Source organism: Lagenorhynchus albirostris, chromosome 4 (genome assembly GCF_949774975.1).
Source record: "Lagenorhynchus albirostris chromosome 4, mLagAlb1.1, whole genome shotgun sequence".
Lineage (NCBI taxonomy): Eukaryota > Metazoa > Chordata > Mammalia > Artiodactyla > Delphinidae > Lagenorhynchus > Lagenorhynchus albirostris.
Window position 1 is genome coordinate 128,669,014 of NC_083098.1, and position 7,840 is coordinate 128,676,853.

The following is a 7,840-nucleotide window of genomic DNA, read 5'->3' on the forward strand; positions in this document are numbered from 1 at the left end:
TCCTTTGGCTCAATTAATTTGCTAGTGTGGCTTGCAGAATTCAGAGGAATATTTTACTTACTAGATCACTGGTTTATTATAAAAGGATATAACTCAGAAACAGCCAGTTAGAAGAGATGCATAGAGCAAGGTATGGGGAAGGAGTGCAGAGCTTTCATGTGCTCTCTAGACACACGACACTCCCCAGATCTCCAAATCACCAGCTTGGAAGCTCTCTGAAGCCATCTTTTTGGAATTTTTATGGAGGCTTCAATTACATAGGTATGGTTTAAATCATTGGCCATTCATGATTAAACTCAATCTCCAGCCCTTCTCCCCTCCAAGGAGGTCATGGGGATGGGACTGAAAGTTTCAACCCTCTAATCACAGGGTTGGTTCTCCTGGCAACCAGCCCCAATCCTTAGGTGGAGTTCAAAAGTCACCTCATTAATGTATAAAAAGACACCTTTGTTGTTCTCTCACTTAGGAAATTCCAAGGCTTTTAGGAGCTCTGTGCCAGTAACAGGGATGAAGACCAAATATGTATTTCTTATTATTAATCACAGTATCACAGTAAGTAAATTTTAGTATGTATATTCAATGAAATATCATGCAGATATTTAAATTTGTTTATTTATATACTTCTAGATTTGGAAAGCTGTTCACAACATATTGTTGAGTAAAAGAAAACAGATTACAAAAGAAAACAACAAGAATTCCCATTAAAAAAATGAAAAGAAAAATATCTGAAACCTGCAGCAAATGTCATATTTAAAGGTTAAACATTAGAAGTACAATCATTAAGATTAGAAATAAGATAAAAGACAAGAATACCCAATTATCACAAGTAATACTCAATATTGTACTAACTGTCCTGGTCATTGCCATATGAAAAGAAATGAAATAAACTGCATAAATGCAGGTTGCAAAGCAACAAAACTCATTATTTGAACAATATGACTGACAACCTAGAAAATGCAAAGAAATCACCAAAAAAATATTATTCAATAAATAGAGGAGTTTAATAAGGGGCGAGATATAAGATCAATGTATAAAAGTCAATTGCTGTGGTTTATGTCAAAGAGTGTTTTTCCTACTTTCTCCTCTAAGAGTTTTATAGTTTCTGGTCTTACAGCTAGAGGAATCAGGCTCCCTGACTTCAAACTATACTACAAAGCTACAGTAATCAAGACAGTATGGTACTGGAACAAAAACAGAAATGTAGATCAACAGTACAGGATAGAAGCCCAGAGATAAACCCACGCACATATGGTCACCTAATTTATGACAAAGGAGGCAAGAGCATACAATGGAGAAAAGACAGCCTCTTCAATAAATGGTGCTGGGAAAACTGGACAGCTACCTGTAAAAGAATGAAATTAGATCACTACCTAACACCATACACAAAAATAAACTCTGAATGCATTAAAGACCTAAATGATCCAGCAATCCCACTACTGGGCATATACCCTGAGAAAACCATAATTCAAAAGGACACATGTACCCCAATGTTCATTGCATCATTATTTACAATAGCCAGGACATAGAAACAACCTAAATGTCCAATCATAGATGAATGGATAAAGAAGATGTGGTACATATATACAATGGAATATTACTCAGCCATAAAAAGGAATGAAATTGGGTCATTTGTAGAGATATGGATGGACCTAGAGTCTGTCATACAGAGTGAAGTAAGCCAGAAAGAGAATAACAAATATCGTATATTAACACATATATGTGAAATCTAGAAAAATGGTACAGATGAACCTATTTGTAGGGCAGGAATAGAAACACAGACGTAGAGAATGGACATGTAGACAAAGTGGGGGAAGGAGAGGGTGGGACGAACTGGGAGATTAGGTTTGACATAAATACACTACCGTGTGTAAAATAGATAGCTAGTGGGAACCTGCTGTATAGCACAGGAAGCTCAGCTTGGTGCCCTCTACGACCTAGATGGGTGGGATGAGGAGGGTGGGAGGAAGGTCCAAGAGGGAGGGGATATGTGTATACATATAGCTGATTCACTTCATTGTACAGCAGAAACTAACACAACATTGTAAAGCAATTTTACACCAATAAAAATATAATAAGCTCAAAAATAAAATAAAATAAAAGTCAATTGCTTTCTTTTATGAGCAATAACCCCTTAGTATCCCCTATATATTATCAAGCAAAACTATAAAATACTTAAGCAGGAATATCCAAGATTGCCCATATGTGGTGAACAATCTAAGCCATCATTAAAGGACTAAAAGATGCCAATTCTTCTCCAACATTAATGTATAAATTCAATGTAATCCCAACCAGAATCCAAAGGAGTTTTACTTAATGGAAATTGACAAATTCTTAACTTCTTCTTCTTTTTTTTTTTTAATATTTAAGCCTGCGAGATCTTCGTTGCAGCATGAGGGATCTTTTTTAGTTACGGCATGCAGGCTCTTAGTTGTGGCAGGAGGGATCTAGTTCCCTGGCCAGGGATCGAACCCGGGCCCTCTGCATTGTGAGCAAAGAGTCTTAACCACTGGGCCACCAGGCAAGTCCCTGATTCTTAACTTTTTATGTGAAATACACACACACACACACACACACACACACACACACACAAATAGCCAAGAAAATTTTGAAAAATGAAGATAAAATGAGGGAGACGACTGTGCTACCACAAATAGTTATGGCAGTTAAACAATGTGTATATATAGTTTTAAACCTCAGTATGATAAAATAAAAACAAAGTTAACACACAGACAACTGCCTAGGAGAAAAAAGTTTCAACTGCCGGCTGATGAATGATTACTGATTGTATGTATATATGTGCACATGTTTAGTGATTTTATATATATATATATAGTCACTATATATGTATTATGTTATGTATATATTCATTATATATGTAGTCATTATATATCTCTAGTATATATAAATTACTTATAAAAAGATAAACAACCTGTAAGAAAAATAGGTAAAAAATATGAATAGGTACTTAGAGCTGAGGAAATTAAAATGGCCAATAAACATGAAACAAGAGGAACAAAGTCCTCTTTGGTTCAGATCAAACCAATAAGGTTCTATTGTTTTTTGTTCACTATCATGGCAAAGTTTTAAAAGACCCATAATGTCAAATAGTATAGGAAAGCAGATGCATCGATACTGGCACAGCCATCTAAGATTGAGATTGTCAGTATCTACCAACTCTCGAGATTTCTAAACCAATTAACCCAACAGTCGTACTTGTATAAATACAATCTGTAGAAAAATTGGCAATGAATTTCATGTCTATCAGTAGCATATGCTTGTTAAATTGCTGAGAATTCTAGCAGCAATTTAAAATAAAGATGATTCTATTTTTATTAAAATTTTCTAAGACATATTCTCCAGTTACTATTGCTATAACAAACTCTCCCAAACTTAGTGAATTAAAACAACCTCACTAAGGAATCAGACAGGGCACAGTGAGACTGCCTGGTCTCTGCTCCAGGAAGTCTGGAAGGAGCTGCGAGGACTCAACAGTTATTCACTGAGTTATTCATCTGTGGGGACACTCAACTACAGCCCCTACAAGGGGCCTCTCCCTTTGCCTGAGCTTCTTCAGAAAATGATGATGGCCTCAGGATACTGCAATATTACATGGTGACTCAGGGCTCCAAAAGTAGATATTCCATCAAACGATGGAGAAACTGCGTTGCCTCTCCTGACCTAGTTTCATAAGTCGGTGTCACTTCTGCCAATTTCTACTGTCACAAGCCTGCCCAGATTCCAGGGGAAGGGATACAGACCCTATCTCTCAATGTCAAAGTCACATTGTAAGAGCATGAAAATACACAGAATATCATTTCAAAAGATGATAGCAAACTGTTAAGAACTGTTAGCTCTGAGGAGTGGGGTGAGATTATAGTAGTAGGAGATGGATGTGACCATTTGCTTTTCCTATAATGGGTTGAGACTTCACAATGAGTCCCCAGTTGAGATGTGTAAAGGACAAGAAATAGTGTGTCTGGAAAACTGCATGCAAATAAAATGGGGCATGAGACATGATTTGGTGCCAATCAAACTACCTCAGCTAAATTTCTAAAAAGCATGATCTGGTATCCAACCACTCAAATGTCAGCCACCGTGGAGATGAGTAGAAAACATCAGAATGGATGTCCTGATACTTGAGCCAGGCAGTCCAATCTGTGGCTAGACTTAGGTTGGTAAAGAGGCTGGGACCCTAACAACTCATGAGCTTCTATGCTTTTTGGTTTGTTTTGTATCACTCTAGCTTTCTAGTAAAAAGTCCCTTTAAAAAGCACAGTTTGTTCTCAACTATAAAAACAGAAAAAAGGGATATTTTCTACTTATAAGGATCCTTTTAACCAAGTTCAACTCTAGATCTTGATTCAGATTATGGGTGGGGCTACAAGCAAGAATAAAGGAAGCCTGGTATCATAGTCGGGTTTTCTTACTGAATTTAACCATTTTCAACTGAAATTACTTTTGGTGTGTAGACTAAATCTTTAGTAGAAGTTTATTTTTGAAAAGTTCAGATTCGTAACATTTTGTGGTGAATACCAAGACTTATTGTGAAAATACAGTAATCAAGACACTGAGGTAGTAGCCTAAGGATGACCTTACGTAATGGAATACAGAGCTCAGAAATAGTTCCACATAGTCAAATCAATAGTTATTTGAGGGGCTTCCCTGGTGGCGCAGTGGTTGAGAGTCCACCTGCCGATCCAGGGGAAACGGGTTCATGCCCCGGTCTGGGAAGATCCCACGTGCCGCGGAGCGGCTGGGCCCGTGAGCCATGGCCGCTGAGCCTGTGAGCCTGTGAGTCCGGAGCCTGTGCTCCGCAACAGGAGAGGCCACAACAGTGAGAGGCCCAAGTACCGCAAAAAAAAAAAAAAAAAAGTCATTTGATTTTTGACTGAAATGCCAAAGCAATCCAATGGGGACAGGAAAGTCTTCTCAATAAATGGGGGGAAAACTGTTCATATATAGGCCGGGGGAGAACCCAATCTTTACCTCATAGCACATACAAAAATTAATTTGAGATGGATAACAGACATAGTAAAAGTTAAAACTATAAAGCTTCTAGTCTAGAAGAAAGCACAGGAGTATATTTTTGTGACCTAAAAGACAGGAAGAGTACATGGAAAGCAATAAAAGAAAACAGTGGATAAATTTATCTTCAAAATTTTAAAATCCCTCTCTTAAAGACATTGTTAAGAAAATGAATAGGCTATCCAGAAACTAGAAGAAAATTACTGCAAAGCATATATTGGGATAAAGGAGTAGCGTCTAGGATATTTTTAAGAATCGTACAACTCATTAATAAAAGACAAACCAAAACAGGACACTGAGACAAAAGTCAAGTGATGCTCAGCGTAGAAAAACACCCAAACACTTGAAAAAATTACTCAATACCATTGCCACCCTCATATTTTACCCAAACTCTGTATACAATGAAAGAATCATTTAATATTTTTAAAAAATAACGTTAATTGGCATATAAACATGCCCATTATAAAGAAAATCTGATACAAAAATAAATATTTCCTTCCATCCATTTACCTCATCCTAATTAACTCTTCAAAAAGTATGGGTAATAATAATTCACACACACACCAAGCTGAGTTACATATAATTATTTTTTTATTTCACAGCCTTTTAAAGGTATAAACCACAAACTATTTTGAAAAACAGACATGAAGTATCATTTAGCAGCCACAATATTAAAAAAATAAAGTAACAGAATGAATTACACAACAGAATAAAATAATCTCTGCTGACTCTGACTAGGAACACATAATGTTCACTAGGAATGTTAAATGACCAGCACTACCCCTTTCCCATCATCATTTATTACTAAAATCAATCACAGGATCTGTTCCCAGGAGACCATTCCACTTATACATACGTTCAATGTGTAAATGTCAAGTTAACATCTTGAATTTAGTTCCAAAATACCATGTTTCCTTTGCCTCTGAGAGACAAGTTCAATGGCAAGTTGGAACAGTGAAGACCATGGAACACCAAGCATGTGACTTACGTGGTGACTCTAACCACCACTTCCCCATACACACACCCAGCAAGTTCTAAAACGCAGGAAAGAGAAAGGTATGTACTATGCTCTACAGCACAATAGACACTGGCCACATGTGGCTATTTACATTTAAATTATTTAAAAGTAAATAAAATTAAAATTTACCTCCTCAATCACAGTAGCCACATTTCAAGTGTTTGCCAACCACATGTGGCTAGTGGCTACCATATAAGACAGTTCAAATATAGAACATTTCTGTCATCACAGAAAGTTCTTTTGGACAGCCCTGGATGTGGGAAGTGTTTCTTCTCCCTTTGCTTAGCCAGGATGTAGGCTGCTTATGGAAGCAGCTCTGAGAAGCAATTCTTCCAGGATATTCCTAGATTGGTGGTGGAGTCACAGAAGGGAGTAAAGTAGCCTTTCTTCACATAGATTACCCTCCCCTGTGCATGAAAGAAATGATCCTTTTATGGGGATCAAATACACAACTAGATTCCACCAAAAATTTGTCAGGAAAATCAGAGAAGAGATAAATAAAGCAGATGTGGAAGTAGCAAGGTAGAACATTTCTCATCCCATTTCAAACCTCCATGAAGAGATTATGTCCTCCAAGACAGTGTGCAGCTTCCCAGCATCTTCCTCTAGAAAAGCCTGATAGGGGCAAGGGCTGAGAGAGAAGGGCAGTCTGGTAAGTGTTTCATGAGAAAACCTAACACGTCTTCCCTCTACTCACTCTCTCAGAGCACAGCAGTGTTGCTTGGAGTTGCCAGTTGTGAAGGAGCTACAGTTTTGATATGTTTCAAGCATCATGCTTCTTTACTACTGTATTTTGTATCCAGGGCACAGACTACAAGTTGTTCACCCAAGATCCACCGTTATCTTCTTCCTTATCAAGAGAACTCAGATTTTTGTTGAAGGCAGTTGTATGTCCAGCTACAAAAACTACCTTTCTCAGCCAATCTTAAGACATAGCAGGAGCCAATGACACAGTCTGGCCAATGAGATGTAAGCAAAAGTTGCTGGGCTGCCGAAAGCTCTTTAAACGGAAGTGGACTCAAACTGGCGTGCTCTGTTTTCCCTTTGGGTTTCCTCCATCTTCTTGAGGGGAACTGTAACAACCATCTTGGAACCTACGGGAAAAGCCATGGGAACCTCAGGGGCCACCTTGACGCTGACATCTGTGAGCTGCTGAACCAACACCAGTACCTCCTTGTTACATGAGAACAAAACGAAACCCCTACTTTGTTAATGCCGCTGTTCAGTCCCTCAACCTCCTTGTTACATGAGAACAAAACGAAACCCCTACTCTGTTAATGCCGCTGTTCAGTCCAGTAATTTCAAGATAGCAATCCACCTTGATTCCCAATAAGAAAATTTTTATCTGAAAGTAAAAAATATCTTGCCTGAAGAATCTGTACATATTCAAGTTCAAGAAACTTCATAGAATCATATTAATAAAACAAAAGTGTATCTTGAACCCACCAGTGCCTAAACAGACCAAAGGTGGGTGGAGGAAATAATCAGGATTACTGTGTAAAATAGCTGCTATTAAGGCAAATAAGAGGGGTTTTAGCTTAATCCATCAGGAAGTTTTTTTCTGAGTGTCTATTATGTTCTCAGTACTCTCTAAACACAGGTCTGCCCTTCTGCTTACTCAAGTTCTTATATGGTAAAATGCTAACTACTCAGGTAATTATTCAGATCATTATTTCATCTATAACTTTATTTTGTGTAGACAAAGTAAAAAATGGAGAATTGATTTCACTGATTCAAACAAACAAAAAGTCAACATCAAAGATCTACAACTCAATGTTTAATTTTCCCTTTATGTGA